The sequence below is a fragment of the Colius striatus genome, chromosome 12, assembly GCF_028858725.1.
Source record: "Colius striatus isolate bColStr4 chromosome 12, bColStr4.1.hap1, whole genome shotgun sequence".
Classification (NCBI taxonomy): Eukaryota; Metazoa; Chordata; class Aves; order Coliiformes; family Coliidae; genus Colius; species Colius striatus.
Window position 1 is genome coordinate 3,399,498 of NC_084770.1, and position 17,931 is coordinate 3,417,428.

Below are 17,931 nucleotides of genomic sequence, written 5' to 3' on the forward strand. Positions count from 1 at the left end.
TGAGAGCAGGATACAGTGATAGGTATTCTCTAGTTAATGATTCAGATGGGTGGGCTGGATCCATCTAAGCTTAAATTGCTGCGGTATGGAATATCCCTTTGCTCAGTTTGTCTCCTCTCAGGATTTTGCCCAGCCAGCCTACTGGTGAAGATGGGGGAAGGAATGCAGAGACAACCTCAATATTATGCAAGCAGGAACCAAAACACTGGTGTGCCATCAGCACTTTTCTAGCTACCAGCAGAAGGCGCTGCACTATGGAGGCTGCTGTGGAAAATTGCCACTGTATCAGTCAGAACCAATACAATTAGTGACTGCTCTTAGGAAGCTATTGCCGTAGGCAAGTTGTCCTGGTTTAAGTGGCGTTTTATTTCAGATGTGCAAGGCGTACACAGTATGGATTGTGATTGGTGTCAGGAGTAGATGAAGATGTTTAAGACTAAGAAGACAACTTCTTTCTTCAAGTTCAACTCCCTGCAAAAGTTATGGTTATGTTTCAAACAAAGTCCAGCATTTTGCTTTGATGTTATAAAGCCTTTTGGTCCCCTGTATGTTAGAAATCCCGTTAACTGGATGTTTATCAATGCTGAAACTATTAATGTCAGTATTGGTTAAGGATGATTGGATAAAGGATGTTTTTATCAGTGCTTACTATTAAATGCAAATTGTACTCAGACCTTTTGTTTGATGTCGGTGTTTCACAAGGTAGATTGTGTCTGTATGTAAAGTTAAGCTGCTGTAATCTCTCAGGTATTTTATCAAAAAACAGAAATACGCTTGCTGCAAAGCAGATTTATACTCTCCAGCATGACATTATTGTATTATACAGGATACTGTGGGTAAAATTTAACTTTTCAATGAGAATGATACAAGAAAATCCCAAATTTGTGGTGGATGTGAAGTTAGGGCAGGGCTTTTGTCTTCATATCATAGCTTGGAGCATGGTTTACCCTCCACATTGACTCCTTTAGAAAGCTTTATTTATCAAGGGCTTTAAGTCACTGTTCTATGGTATGTAACATTTCAATCCCGTGCTCTTATTTGTGTGTAGGGATGCATATCCTTTCTTTCATTCCTATATAAAAGCATTCTTGTTTTGAAGTACATATCAGAGCTTTATGGCCTTTTGCAGTGGGAGACAGGCAAGAGCTCTCAGATGTTTTTCAGCCGCATGCTCTGACTAGTGTCACAGCTACTGCAGATCCTTGTCCTGGCTCAGTAAGGTATAAAGAACTGTTACCTGCAGACTTCCCTGTCCTCTTCCTGCTCCAGACTCTGTGCCTCTCAGTGCAAGATGCAAAGCATTTTTTCCACCCAGAGCTGCCCTTAATTACATGCATGGCCCTGGCAGAGGTCAGCCTGGCACTACTGATAATGACTGGCTGCAGATGTCACCACATGCCCTATAGATAGCGTAGATTTCCAGTTGAAAGACAGCATCATCTTTGACAGGAAGTTTTTTAGGACAGAAGTATTTTGTATAGTTTTTAGCACTCTGGCTCCTGATGGCACTCCCTGGGCAGAATAAAATATTCATTCATCAGTGTGACAAATCGTAAAACCTTCAGCAGAGCCTTGTTATCCTGTGGTTGATCTGACCTCTGCTTAGCACTCTCCGGGAATTTTTTTTCTTGTCAGAGTATTTCAATGTGAAATAAGCCATCTGAAGTGCAGACTTTTCATTGGCAATTAATCCCTACTTTAAATGAAGATCTATATCCAAACAGATGACGAGCAGTATGATCTTCTTCAGGAAGAATTGGGACTTTAACAACAAAAACAAATTTTTCCTGAATAGCAGGATCTTGAGAGGAAGAACATCAAAGATCTCATTCCTGTCAAAACTACATACAATAGTTAAGTCCAGAAAAGGAACAGTCAAACTCTTTGCTTTTTTCTTCTTTATGTAGAAATAGTGTAGAGATGTAATGGGATTGAATGGTACATCATTGTTAGTTTTCTTGCAATTTTGTAAGTGGCATATGATGTTGGGGCATTCTGCTCCCATGCTGCTTTGATGCTAACAGCATATCCCATGTGTCATCTGAACATCTAACGTTGTGAGAGCAGGGTCAGAGAAATTTATTCTTCTCAGAACTCTTATTCTTCAGTAAGACCAGGATGTACTCTAAATCCAGTATGAAATATGTAATATCACTTGTGTGGATTTGCTTTTACTTTGAAATTTTCTAGTTCTGCCAAGAAAAAAAAATCCTTAAAGCACATTTGCTATTTCCATTTTCTACTTCAGAGCTTGACAGTAGTATTCCAATATAAATTAGGAGTTTAAAATCAAGCATATTGATAACCTGAATTAATTTTATTAAGAAAACTATGGGTGGAATTCAGAGCTACCAATGATGATGTTTCTGAATGGGAAAAGTATTTAAAAGCTGGAGCATTGTTTTAAACTCCTTTCTGACTGTTTTGTATCTTCTATATTAGTTGTGTGCTATAGAGATTGCAGCACCTCTTTGAATTTTCCAATTATTTGAGACCTTCCAATTATGTCTCTTATTGATCAGCATGCTTGAGACTAGTCCCAGCACAATCAATGATCAGTGACCCCCTAGGAGGTCTCCAGTGTGCTAATTCAAAGTTTATGGATAATTCAGGAACAATAGCATAAGCCTTTGTGGTCTTAGGATGTTTGCAGTGGAATTAATGCACTCACTAGTTCAAACCAAAGGCTTTGAAAGCCAAATGTCAGCTTAGTTCTCTGTTAAACAGTTTCCTTTAACATGTCACCAGAAACCTGTGAAATTACAGTGGTAATCTTCATCAAATTCCAAATGCAAACCCAACATTTATTTGTTAATGTATTTGTTAATGTAGAAAAAGCTTGAACGGAGATGCCTTTCTCTGCTTCAGCATTTCCTCTGTTTCATAAATGGATAGAATAAATATAGCCTAGTAATTTAATGACTACTTTAGTGGTCTCAAGGCTATAATTTACTGAAATGTAATGATTTATTCTTTGTGAGGGAGCATGGCATGGCAGGTTTTACTTTTTTTATTTTTTCCTTGAAGCCTTCATTTTATTATGTTGTTTTTCCTTGGAGAATAAATTGCACAGGAATAGGTTGTGCAAGAGAGATGCAGCTTTTTTTTTTTCCCACCAGAAACAAAAAAGCTGTGATGTGATTAGTATGTGAAGGAAATGCTGAAGTGAAAGCTTCTCTGTTATTATAATTTAATCTTGATCTGCCTTCTCTACTGTCAGCCTTGCTCTTAGTCTACTTGAGAGTAAAGGAAGGGTGGAAAGACACCTAATAACAGTCAATTGGCTTGATTTTTCCAGTAGTCCCTGTGGGTAGATATTACAAGTTTAGAAAATGCTCAAATCTAGCTGCACAGCATAAGAAAACTAAGCTTTCTGTGCACCTTTCAGTCATTGCTCAATAAAAATAAGAATTTTTGTGAGTTACATGGATTCTGTTATGCTGCAGTGTTCTGAAACTTTTTATGATAATTCACACAATATGTAGCATTAACCTCGAATTAAATAAAGGTATTTCACTTTTCTTGACATGAGAGATTTTTTACATGCCTTTAAAAATTAATAGAAATTCATATAAATATTTTTCTTTTTAACTGATTTTTGTCAAAGTCAACATTTTAAGGGGCAGAGTATTTTAGCACACCTGGAGTTAACTGAAAGCAGCAATATGATGGAAATACCTAACAATGTTTTCACAATCTTTCATCAAAAGATAAGAATTCTAACTATGCTGAACTGAAATCCTGCCAGCTCAAAATCTTACTGCAGTTTCTTCACTTCTCCCATAGAATAAATTCTGCTTTTATAGAAGTTAAACTACGAAAGCACACTATGAAAGTAAGTTACTGCAGTTCATTCTAACTGGACTCTGTTAATGACCATCTGCAAATATTGCTGAAATCTTTCATCATGAAACACCAGGCATGGCCAGTACGTCAACCTGCAACCTGTATTTCTTCTGAGCCATTCTCTCTGGGGAAGAGACATCTGACAGACTAGCTAAGAGTTGTAAAGTGTCTTTAGGCTTGCTTTTTTATCTTGTTAGTCCCCAGGCATAACCATAATAAAGCAAAAAGCTGAGTTAACTATCTCCCTGTCCAAAGAGATGTGTTCTGGTTCACTTGTCATATCATTGCTTACACTTTGTTAATCACATGAGTCTCCTAGAAAATGCTTCACTTTATAAGCAACTGTAATTTAAGTACAAACTGTGATAATAGTTTATGTATGCTGATATTTAATGGGAATCTTTAAGTCTTATGGGTAGGAATGTGGGTAATTGCCTATTATCCATGTATTGCATGTGATCAGAAAGCTTTAGCTTAAATGCAAGATCATAACAGATACAAGCTAAGATGGCTAGATGTTTAGGCTATATGTTCAGTCATAGACACTTTTCATGTATCTACCCCATGGAATTTAAATGTCCTCTGCAATTATAGGAGATAAATAGCATCTTAAAGTACCTGGAAATAACTGCACAGAGTTTGGATTAGGTTATATAGAACCATGAAAAAAGGACAAAGCGTACTGTAAAATTTTAGCTCAGTGTCTAGTTCTATGACCTTCTTGATGAATTATCCTGGAATGTTTGTTTACTAGGTTGCATGAAGACCTTTACAAGGTCATCTTGACAGGAGAAGTCATGCATCACCTGCTGATTGGTTCAATAGGAGTGGATGTTTAGTACACAGAAAAATCAATCCCTCCCAAAATGAAGAGATTACAGCATTTTTGGAGGTAATATAATTTCTGCAATTAGAAACACTTTCTGAGTTTTCATGAAATATGTATTTCTCTTTGCAAAATTAAGACTTCCTCACAATACAGCTTTGACTTAATTGCTCTACAGAAAAAATGCCAATAAATAGGAACAAAAAAACCCTCAAAAAACTTTTGACAATAATACTTGTTGATCTTTAGAGAAGACAGTTCTTTATTGTAGCCTGGTTTTAGCAGCAACTGCTCTATGAAAAGACTGATTTTGTAAATTTTCAAGATAGTTGAGAAAAGTTGCAGCCCTATAGAAAGAAACTTCCATTTATTCTTGCACTGAACTCTGTGTACTTTCAGTTGCTAAATTAATGTAGAGTAAATCAAACTTATTATGTCAACTTAAACCTGCTTTGAATGGGGCCCATGACATCTGCACTTGATGTGGTGTACTCAACTGGCTTCAGTAGTTTGGTGAAGTTCAATTGCATTGTTACAGAAAGTAAGTTTTCATGTCAGGAATTATTTTTTTGGAAGGAGAATGAAGGAAGGGAAAAAGATTGAATAAATCTTGATTTAGACCCAACAAGAAAGTAATAGATGTCTTTCCTGATCTACATCCATGTTTTGTTCTACTGTTTGGAATAGCCATGCTGGATGGCAGCTGGAGAATTATGGACTTGAACATGGGAGATGTTCAGAGCTTGTAAGAACCGTTGTGATCATTTATGTGTATGTGAGTTGTGTTCTGAAGCGCCCCCGTTCAGGCACTTCTGGTGAGATAATTTGTTCTTGATGCATTAACAGTCTCCTTTGAGACACTTCAAAGAAAAAGTGTCACTCAAGTCACTAAAACAGCCTCTTTTTTTTTGTGCTAATGCACATGGTAACTAAAAGTAGAAAAAAGCCATCAGGTTTATTTTCTTGAGGGTTGACAGCTGACTCAGTTAACAGTGTACAGATTGCTGCACTTGCAGAATGTACGATTTGAACTTCTATTTCACTTCACTACAGAAGACTTTCCAGAACTGTGAGCTTGGTAAAGGTTTGTCATATATTTCTAATGTGAGTCTGTTACTTTCTGCTTTTAAGCTGGTGGCTGAATCCTGTATGGTGTACCATGTGCTTAACTGGATGCTGTATTTGTTAGAATAAAAGGCATTTCAGTTGTAGATAGAGAAACAATGTGTTCTCTTTTCTTGAAAATTGATTAAAAAAAAATACAATTGAGGTAAGGCAGGGAACAGGAACAGCAATATGATCAACATAGTTGAAGAAAATAATTAGCTCAGCTGAGCTATCCAAATAAACAATTCTTGTGTAAAGCAGAATATACAGATCTTAAGTTGTTTCAGTTAGGAGGAAGGTGTAAGGAAAGTCCTTCATGGTGAGACATGATCACCTCAGTCTGTTTAGGCATTTTATTCCATGGAAAGCTGAGAGGGTTGGTTGATTATATAACTGCCAATATAAGGGGGAGATGGAGAGATTAATAGTAGTAAGCAGGTCTCTAATTGACACACCTCTCCCCTCCCCAAAACCTAACAAAACAGAACTCCAAAAGACTAGTAATGAGATTCAGTTATTAGATGTTGAAGTTATATAAATTCAACCAAGAGCATTTCAGAACCAGTTATAAAAGAATTATGTAGAATTTTTCGGTTCTAATGCTTTCTGATGGGAGATGCCAATCCAACATTCTACTGGGATTTATTCATGTAAGCATCTTCTGGAAACCTAATGGGTTTCCTCCATGGCTGGCAGAGCACCGTAGCCCTGGGTAACCAGGGATTTTAGCTTCTCTCCTACTTTCAATTTTGAAGCTCTGAAAGTTAAATGCTTAAAAATATTTAGCAAGTGCAGATTTCTGTTCAGTCCGAACAGTTCAAGCTGAAATTTTAATTTTATGGAATTCAGAGCATTTTGTACTCCTCCTGAAAAGAGTATTTCAGATGTATCTGTGATAATTGCAGTATGGCAATTGTGAAAACAATGATTCTTCAACATGAAATGCATAATGATGAAATTTAGAGGAAGTAGTTAGTTCACTTTTTATTCTTAAACAGTCCATTCTGTCAATATATAAGAAGTTATAAGATAAAAGGTTATATTAGAAAAAGGCAAAAGGAGATATTAATTCTCCAGCTGGTTAATAAAATATTGCAAAAGGTCACAGAGTCAAATGCTCATTTCTTTGTCTTTTTCTTCAGAAAACTCCTTCACTTGTTGGATCAGTTTCTAAGCAACTAGTTGTGGCACAATATTTTAGCATAAAGCTATCAATAGTAGATACTAAGACACTACGTTTGCCTGCACATTTTGCTGTTGACTAAGTAACAGCCATGTTATGTTATGTTGTGTGTGAGATTTTTCCTAAATCATGTTTGAAAGTGAAGCTTTCTGGCCTATGGGGGATGGTTAGTATGTAGAGAATTGAAAAGTTTTGCATAAACTTAAATGTGTTTTTGTTGACAATTTTTCCCAGGTGTACTTTCATTATGAGGAGGAAATACACATTAATATGCTTTCCATAATCATGTAAATCTGTGCAAGAAGCAAGTAGTGTATATGTGAAGATTTTAAATTCATGCTGCTGATTTCTAATTAGCATAGGAGTATAGTGTAGCACAGACACCTGGTCTGTAAGATATGAAAGCAAAACATATGCATTTTATGATTAGCCATTTTGTAAATCATCAGTGTCACAAAACATTCCAGTTTCCTCTGAAAACTCTTTGCTCCTTTTGAACATCTGCTACTGTTTTAAAATCAATAGCAAAACCCCCAAACAACATTCATCCCCAAAAACCCCAACAAACTTCCAAGCAATTTGTACTCTTAATGTCTGTTTTTCAGAACCTATGAGCCTGTTAATGATTCTGCAAGTAGATCCTAGGCTGAAAGGTCTGCTCACCTCTTGTTGTCATTTACATAACATGAGTCAGAACAAACACCTTTGTGTTCCCTGATTTCAAAGCTGCTAAACTGGTTTTAATCAACACTTTGTTCTATATAAGATTAAGGATGTTGAATAGATTGCTGTGTTTCATACCTGAAATCACATTTAGCAAGAAAAATATATGCTAAAAGGACTGATTTTATTTTCCTAATACTTATTTAAGAATTGTACTATTAGGAGTCTTATCCTACTTAACAACATCATTTAGAGTCATAGAATCATTTCAGTTGCAAGAGATCTTTAGTATTAAGTCCAACCGTTAGCCTAATGCTGTCAAGCTCACCATTAAACCATGTCCTTCAGCAACTTGTCTACATGTCTTTTAAATATCTCCAGGGATGGGGACTCCAGCACCTCCCTGGGCAGCCTGTGCCCGTGCTTAACAGCTCTCTCAGTGAAGCAGTTCTTAATCTCCCAGTGCAATTTGAGTCCATTTCCTCTTGTGCTATCACTTCTTACTTGGAAAAAGAGACTGACCCCTGCCTCTCTACAACCTCACTCTTCCATAGAAACAGGTATAGGGCTAGGTTTATTCTAGATAATGTGTGCTGTATAGATGATCAGCAGGAAAGCTCTGATTATTGCTGTTACCACTGTTATTTTATATCTGACATATTTCTAATTGAAGGAACTTGAATAAAGTAATGTAGGTTCCTGTTGATAATAGTGTGCATGTAAAGAACTGGAAGGTAGGAATAGCTAATATAGTGTATACATTTGATAAAAGTGACCCCCCACCTCTCTCCTTCATATTTTTTATAATAATGTGTGTGCAGTGACTGTTCTTATAAAGGTTCCATATTCATTCATAGCTGTATTCTCAAACAGTTAATCTTAGGAAGAAGACAATCCTCCTGTGCATTTGGTAGAGCTGACATTCACCCTCATAGCTTCAGGCTGAATGATTTTTCTTTTTTCTCCCTTGAAGTCTGCTAGCACTTCAAGTGTGTACCTTAGGAGCCTGTATGAAGGACAATAAGCTGTGTGTCCCTCTTCACAAAATACTGAAGCTTCGTCTTATACCTCAGAGGAAATTTCTTGCCCTGCTCTGAAATGAGAACATAACAGGTCACTCCAAAGGCTTGTCCTGTCTTTCATGCTGTTGAGGTGGGACATGCTATGGGAGAAAATTCAAGAAAAAATATGATTGTAGACTGATCAGTTCCTCTGCTATATCCTTCTGGTTTCCATGGTCCTGAGAATTTTGTGGTTTTATAGTATATTAGTAAAACAAGAATCCAACACAATGAGCAAGAGATAATAAATACTCTAAATACTAGAAAAGATAGAATTACTGGAAGTAAAGAATTATTTTTAGCTATCTTCACATTGTAAGTAGTGTTATTGACAGAGGAAGACTTTTATTAAAGACTTAAATACATCTGTCACACAAGTATCTCACTTCATTGCTAGATTGAACTTCACAGATGATTTTTAAGATCTTTCCTCTCTTCAATGTGTTTGCTGTCCATATCTGACGATACATTGAAGAATCGATGATGAATATTGGAAAGTTTCATGGGCATTAATTACTCCATGAAAATGTATAGTTTCTAATTCTTGTATCCTTTTGGTTGACCTCAGCATAAATGTAGTCATTATCTACTTAATGAAAATAGCTTACTTTTTAGGGCTTTGCATCCTTATAAATTCTTTATTGTGCTGAAAACTTTGTAATTAGTAGATTATCAAAGAAACTTTTCTTGACTCCTTTCAAAAACTAAGCAGCTTACCTAGGTGCTTAGAGACTAAACAGACTAGCAAACAGAAACTAAATTGATATTGAACAAAATTGACTTGTTTTGTGGTTGATATTTCTTTCTGCTGATCCTAACTAAAATATTTATCAAACAAAACAACTCCGTGATATCTTTCTAACAACCTCTTCGTCTTTCTCAGATTCTGGGAGAACTAAAATAAACCAGTCTCAGTAACATGGTTCTCATCTTAGTATCCTGGCACACCTGGAGATGTGTTACATATTATCCCTTAGAGGAGGTGAAGCTTTTTGCAAGTACATGCTTGTGTAGTCCAGGATGCCTACATAAACTGGAATCCTTCCTGGCTCTCTGCCTGTGTCACTTAAGTTTTTTCAAATTGCTGATCACAGCAAGAGGAGAATGCTTGCAAATTTTAGTTGATTGACCTAAAAACCTTGAAGACTGATCACTCAAAAAGACTATGTTAAAAACCAGAAGTATAGTAGGTTGCATACCATATTTTCTGTAAGAAAAATAGCCTGAGGTAGCTGATGAGACTGAAGACCCTTCTGTTATTTGAGAATCCAGAAGATCTTTTAAACAAAACACAAGTTTTGGGTTAAATCTGAGTTAGGGCTGCCAAGGAGTTTCTCAGTGGAAGTATTATCACCTGAAGCATTCAAACTGAAATTGGAAAAGCTCCAGGAAATATGCTGTAAGAAATCTTTGTTATTAGGAGTGTAGTAGATGTCATTGGGATCTAGAGTCCCACAGTGTGATAAGCATATCGTCTTGACAGACTGAGAAGAGGGAAAAAAAACAATGAAGGGCCCAAATTTGTTCGTTTCAAAGTCTTTGGACACACCATGTTTATTTCAAAGACTTGTATTAGTTGCAGAACAGTCTGTCCCAAGTCATAGAATCATAGAATGGTTGGGTTTGGAAGGGACCTTTAGAGATCATCTTGTTCAACCCACTGTCAGAAGCAGGTCAACCTAGATCAGGTCACGTAGGAACATGTCCAGACAGGTCTTGAAGACCTCCAAGGAAGGAGACTCCACAACCCCTCTGAGCAGCCTGTGCCAGTGCTCCTTCTCCCTCACAGTAGTAGTTTTTTCTTGTATTTAAATGGAACTTCTTCTGTTCCATTTCATTCAGCTTCATCCCATTACCCCTTGTCCTATTGCTCAATACCAGAGAAAAAAGGGATGCCCCAACCTCCCAACACCCACCATTTAGATATTTGTAAATATTAATAATAAAGTCATGTACATGGATGTGTTACTGGTATAATTGTTTCCATGCTCAGTAAACTGGAAGTAGAGAACAGCCACTGAAGTGCTCTGCCATTTTATATACTTCAGAAGAACTGAGTGCTTAATGTGATAGTGACCAATATCTGTGGAAACTGAAGTTAGCCCTCCAAATGACAGTGAGGCACTGAGCTTTTCTGCTCAGAAGAACAAGCATCCTATACTTTTCTCTCATTCCTTTTCCAATATTTGAGGAACATTTGTTTGTATGTTATAAATATTTAAAGTTTTGAATATGTCATAAATAATTCAAATTTTCTGTGGGATTTTTAAAAGAGAAATATGATGGCTACTGTGAAAAATAACTAGATTATGTGGAAATGTGTGGGAAGAAACAGAATCAATACTGGTGTAATCAAAGTCAATGAAGAGGCTTTAAATTGAATGAAGGTTTCAGTATGATTTTGGGAGTGATGAATTTCAAGTTGATAAATTGAGACAGAACATTCATATGGCATGTCTGCCTTGGGCTCTGAATTTAGGGAAGTTAAGTTGTGCTGAATGGCAACAAAAATACCTGCTTCTGCAGGTAAAACAAGAATAAAAACAAGACTACCATCTCAAAACCAAGACATCGCTTTTGGGGTGAGAGGGAGAACTTAGACGTGGAAGAGCTGATGGGTAGAAAGTGAATAGTGATTTTTGGGAGTTTTGTTTTGGTTTGTTGTGGGATTTTTTTGTCTGTGTGGTGTGTTTTTATTATTTGTGCTGTTTTTGTCTTTTGGCTTGGTTTGTTTTGGGATATTTTTTAGGAGGGATTGTTTTTCTGGTGGGGGGAAGACCTTAGGCTATAAATTAGCTTTGAAACAGGATGAAAGGAAGGCAAGTGAGAATATTTTGAGGGTAGAAATTTATCAGTCTCAAACTAGTTTGGAAGACTGATCAATTACCCATCTTCACTTGGCGTGCAGGGCAGCCATCACTCCTGAAAGAAGAGGCAGCAGGCTCTGTGCCTCCTTGCAGAGCAGCCCTTTGTGGTGATCAGCAAAAATGTTTTCATGTTTCCCTGAAACCATGAGTCCTGTGACCTCACATGAATTGTGTAAATGCAGCTGGAGGGTCACTTTGTACTGTGAGTCTTTAATATATGATAAGTTTCTTAAGACAAATGTAACAAACTAGTCAGGTTTTTAGACCTTGAAGGACCGTTATTTTTATAATTGCAAACTTTAAGTTAAAGATATGAAGATCTTTCCAACACAGGCCACTAAAGGACATTCTCTCTGAGAAAAATGCTAGTTTTATCTTTGTGTGGATGTCTGGGTTAAGTATCATTCATTAATACTTACAAACCAAGCATTAGTTAGAGCAGCAGAGGCCATCACCTTTTTCCTTCACTAATTGAATCTGTAATTTGAAAGCAACTATTTTTTATAGTCTCTCATATTCAGATGCCTGAGAAAAATTCCTGCTTGCTTTACTAAAATTGATGTAATTGTAGCCACCCTTGAGATTCTGGCTGGAGATGACTAAAGCAAGTAATGCAAGAAAAATATTAAATGTACTATGCAAAAACTGCCTGGATCAATTTTTCCAAATTGGAGATGTGAAGCTAGTTAATGGGGTTTGGTACAAGTCTATCAAAACTGAAGTGATTTGGGACATATCCATAGTAAATTTGAGGAGATTTAAGTTGATGTGTCTGCAGAATGTAGGTCTCCTAGATTAAGTAAAATCTATTCAGGGAGACATTTTCTCCAGTTTCTGAAGGTCATTCTGTGCTATTTGCACAGGATTATGTCTGTCTCCTACACAACAAAGCTGGTGTGATGCTCACAGTGAGCCTTTTGCAAATCTTAGTTGAGTTGTGTGTACTTATTCCCACCAAAAGAAATAAAGCCAGGCTTAAGCCAGGCTCTAAAGCATACCTGGTAAGGAAGACAAGCTAGTCAGTTTACATTATACTTTTGTTGGAGTACTCAGTCCTTTCCTTTTACTTGCTAATTAGTGCGAGAATGCTGGCAAAATGAGACCTATAAGTATTTACTTCTTGATCTGTAACATGACACTTTTCTATATATGGGTTTTTCCTGTTACCTATCTGCAGTTGTTGCTACAAATGAAAGAACAACAATGTGCTGAGGAAGCTGTGAAACCTCAGGCATAGTATAGGAGGTTTAAGAGAAAGTATAGCACCCACTATTACTTTCTTATTCCTCTAAATAGATATTAGCCTCTCCATGACCCTTATTCAATTAACTGAGGTTGAGAACTAGCTCTGCAGCTCATGTTTAGATACCCAACTTGCTGATATTGGGAAATTTTATGTAATACCTACTTATAAAATAAAGTAGAAACACTGTTTGACCTTGGTTTTAATTAACTCAGGGGTGTTTTGACATACAAATCTCCCAGGGCATCACTTAATATAAAGGACACTGCATAAAAGCTGCTTGCGTGGCATTGCAGCTCAATGCAGATATTGGAGCTGATCATTTATTTTTACCTTAAGGCAACATTGATCTGATTTGTACAAACGTCAGTTGCAATTGCTTAGTATGCTGAAATTGTAATACAGATGCAGAAGCTAATTAATGATAGAACTTGCAGATTTCTGTTTATGGTATTTTTATTAGGTTGACTGGCCTAGAATAATTTCAGAAATGGAAAATTAAAGGTAAAAAAGAAATGGTAATGGCCTAATTATTCTAGAAAGAGGAATCTCATATTGAGATGGGCAAACTTTCCCATTCCTGTGAATATCCATATTCCATTAATTCCTACCTCCTTCCTTCTCTTTGTGGAATTATGTGCTTCAAGATGCATTTTCTAATGATTACTCATTAGTGGTGGTTAGCCTGTACTAATAACTTTCTGTGCATTCTTTATTCTTATTATCCTTTAAACTCTAATCAATAGGAAAGCTTCTTCGATCTTGTACTAGCTTTCATTTCTCCACACCTCCTCTTTAAATGAAGCAGTCATTCTACATGCTGTACTTTTTATTTTCAGCCTAAGCTTTCTTTGCAAATCATAGACTGATTTTCTGACTGGCAGAAATTGTTCGAATTAGAAGGATTAGAGATTTGGAAGCATGTATTTGGGCTCTTCAGAAGTTAGAAACACAAAAAGAGGGTATGAGAAAAAAAATCCCAAATAATAGAGACTATTACTGGGAAAGAGACTATTACTATTACTGGAAAACTAACATTTGTGTATTTTAAGTAAGTGTTAAGTTCTAAGCTTATGTTGGTGACCTATAACATCTCCTCTTGGATTTACAAGTCTCATAGTCACTTCTAATGTTGACTCTTAAGCTTTAGACCAGCACTTTTTTTCTTATAAATAAAAATTAGTCATTGCAGAACTGAGATTTAAAGTCACTGGTAGAGTTTATGTTAAGTTTATGTTTCTAGTCAGGATAAGGACAGTGAATGACAGCACTTTAGGTGTATTTTCTACATTTTTTTCCCCCCTCATCCTTCTGTTCTCAATTCTGACCAAACCCAGCTTTCTCACATTTTTCTTGTACATCATGTTCTTCTGCAATTTTTAGCAGCACAACACTGGACTAAGTCAGGTATGTCAGTGTCTGAAATAGAGAACAGGCAATTTGAAGTTAATGGGACCTAACTGCGACCCCTCCTTTAGAAGAGCGAGGGACTGACACCGCTTTGCCTACAAGATGATGTTTCCTGAGAGATACTAGAAAGGAGAGCAAAAAATAATGGAAACAATGTTTTTTGTTGTGGAGACATCAGCTATTGATGCTTAGTTTTGTCTTGAACTGTATGTGATTCTCAAGAGTGGCCATTATATTGTAGCTTGTCTGAAGTGTGTACTCATTTATGTAAGGTAGGAAAATGAGGAAAGGGCAAAAGTGGTGCTTCAATTCAGTATTTGTGTAAATTGTACTATATAAAAGTTCTAGTTTTATTAATCATACCTTTTGGTGCTGGAGAAGCACAGCCTTTTATACACAGAATAGTTTTCATCACAATGGTATCACGTGTATGCATACATAAATTGTGATAACTGCTTAGGAGGGGAAATCTGTTTATTTTCTAAAACAGCTCCTATTTATTGGTGAGAACTGTTAAGCTTGGAGCCATTTGGGAATCTGATCTCCAGGTGCAAAGTGTTTGCAGTTCGTTCCTCCCACTTGTGCTGGACCTGCATTAAATGTCCTGACTATAAAGACATATTTGTCAGGTAGCAAAATTTCTCAATTAATCATTGTCAGAAAACTGCCCAGTTTTTATGTTATATTATGCATATTAATTACATCTGTCTTTTCTGATCAAGTAAATAAAGTGACTACTTAGTACCTGATTTGAATTGAAAGGCAGAATGTCAGCCTCTTTAGTCTTTGTTTTTTACCTTTTTTTAATGCTTTACTGATTATTGGTCATGGGAAGTCAAGCAAGTACTAAGACCAGTTTCATAGGTACTGTTTTTGTTAGTCATTCACACAAATAGTTCAGGAAGCACAATTAAAGCAATCTCACAGACTAATGAAGTTATCTGACAGAATGATCAGTCAGTGTAAATGTAGGAAGAGTGCTTTAGACATATATATTACATTTTTATTTAAATTTAAGAGAAAGTACTCTTATGATAGTATATTTTAAGCAATTTATTTAATTGCAACACATAAGTTTGTACTAGCCTTAGAAGAGCTAGAACAAATTTGAAGAGGAGAGCTTGGAGACATGAGATATAATTTCCAGAGGGATGAATGAAATTTTAGTGTTCACGTTCAAAGCAAAATCTTTAGTTGAAAGGACATTGTTTCTCAGCTCTTTGAAAGTTCACCCATCTACACTGAGCAAATGATGACACAGGACTCTCTTTTGAAATGTCTTCTTCTGAACATCCCATACAAGATATTGGTGTTTGTGTAATTAAAATTTTCATTACATGTAGCAATGGTTATTTTAAACAGTATTTGACCTTACTTTTATCTACATTTTGCAGAAGAGAGTGTCACTATGTTTCTGTGTTCTGTTAAAGCACTGCAAAGGGTAATTGTGGCAGTAGATTACTTCAGCACCTGAAAAAAACCTCCAGTAATTGCTAGTTGAGCATGAGATCTCCAGCAGGACCTCCTGCTGTCATTGTGGTGATCTTTAAATTATCAGTCACAAATGCACAGAGTGGGCTGATTCTATTACTATGCAGATAACTGTGGAAAACACCTTGAAATATCTCAGTTGAGAAGCCGTTTCGTTTGCGTGCTTTCCCCCATGCTCTGTTTTCTCTTTTTCATTTGGGGATGGGAGGTTGTAATTCCAATTTAGCTTTGTAATTTGTCTCAGCTTGGTTGTATCTCATCTGGGACTGACCTTTTCAGACTTAACATAGCACTTTAAACTTCAGTCCTTTGAAACCAGAGTCATCCCTTTTTGGTGGAATATCACTACCCTGGGAAGTAATGGCTGCCAAAGGTAAGAGTGACATTATCTCTCTGACATATCTAGAATTTACTGAAAAAATGCTTTTGAGAGAAATAAGATGCTTCTGAAAAAGGGCTTTGAGCAAAGGAGATGCAACTTCAAATGGAGCTGATGGACGGTGGCGACATGTTCATGAGTAAACTCATGCCAGTTGCTGAAGATATCGTAGCAGCTTTGTGCAATGGTTCTGAGCAGTTTGACATTACGAGGCAATGTCTTAGAGGAGGCAGAACCTTACAGAGACATGTTTCCTGGGTGGTCATAAGGCTTTGGAAATAACAGCATCCTTGATGTGATGAGAGGTGAGATGCATCCCACTCACCTAGCTGTCCTGGGAAAAGGGTCTCCTGAAGTCATTTGGCTGGGTAGGGATTTCCCTCCTTTTTTACTTCTTATCTTCTCTCCAGTGGCCTTCTAGAAAGTCAGAGGAGAGAGAGAGTGGGTTGTTAGTGATTTATATTTACGTTTATTCTACCGAGCTTTTCTTACCTACATTTACAGGTTTGGGATTACAGTTGGAGGTGAGGCTAATGAATATGGAAAGGTGGTGATGCTCATTTAGAAAACAGAGATATTTGACAGCTGTTATTTCTTAGATTGGTGAGGGCACACAGTGTGATCAAAATGATTTATTTTTCTTGTTCCCTGGGGTTGAAGTGCAGGGTGTAGAAGAAAGAGGAGAACAAGCATGTACAAATCTGCTGTTCTGCATGTGTGTCTTTCTACCTTTGGGGAAAAGAAGACTTTTACTTAAAGTATTTTTTTTTAACCTATCCTGGCATAGAATTATCCATCTCCAAATTGTGTATCTGAGTATAATATTGCAATATCACCCTGTAAACAGGTAAAGCATTTTGGAAATTTTGCAAAGTTACCATCTGGATGCTTATCTGCAGTGTGCCTTGCTGCTGAACTTTTGATTAATATGATGTTCCTGCACTGATTAGTGGAACGACAGCTCATGTATCTTCTGTTCTGTGTAAATGCTGCTCCCCCTAGTCCCTGCCTGTGAACGGTGGGATGTGAGCTGTGCAATTTATTGCTGAAAGTGGCCTGTGCTGAGTTTGGATAAAACTGTAATGAGGTAGCCCAGCAAGTGCCATGTTAGCAGTTGCGGTGGTGACAAAGACTTTTGCCAGTTATCATCCAAACAGAACTGATTAAAAATGGAAGCTGTTCCTATTTTTTAAGAAATCATGTGTTCATGGAGATTGTGTGATCTTGAAATGTCTGAACTTGCCAGTTTGTATCAAAAACCTAAGCTTTTAGTATTGTGATGTTGTAGGTATCCTCATGTAGCCTATCACAGTACAAATCCCTCTTTATGTAGCTCTAAGTTGTTCTGTTTGAACTTTCTGCATTAATTGTAGCAAAGGAGAAGGTAAATTACAAATAATTGCGAACACTATTGAATTTAAAAAATGGTTTCAGTGTACTATTTTATACTAGTACTGTAAAATCTGCTAAAAAGACATGCAGTGAGATAAAGGATGCTTACTCTTGACGTGACTTCTTCCAGCAGCAGAGTTGTCTCATCCATACAGTTCTGAAATGGCAAGAGATACTCCTTAAGTCTTAGACACAGCACATCAATTTATTTTCCCAGACAAATTGGCTCACACATTGCTGAAAATGATACATAGATGGAGAGCATTGTATGTTTTCCATTACCAAAAGGTGACTTACCCCATTTAAGACAATGGTAATTTTTTATCCCGTTATCTACTTAATTTAGTGTTAAACCAATTGTTATATTTCTTGTTAATTTTTTTGTTTTGCTTACAGAAGACATTTATGAAGAAGAGTGAAGGATTTGTTCTTTTGGCATAGTAAGCATGGGAGCATGAATGCT

General features: G+C 36.7%; 1 protein-coding gene across 1 annotated transcript in view; it reads left to right on the top strand.

The window, feature by feature from the left end:
• Positions 1–17,931, top strand: part of CLSTN2 (calsyntenin 2) — a 298,084-nt gene that overhangs the window by 65,616 nt on the left and 214,537 nt on the right. The gene's annotated exons all lie outside the window — the stretch shown is intronic.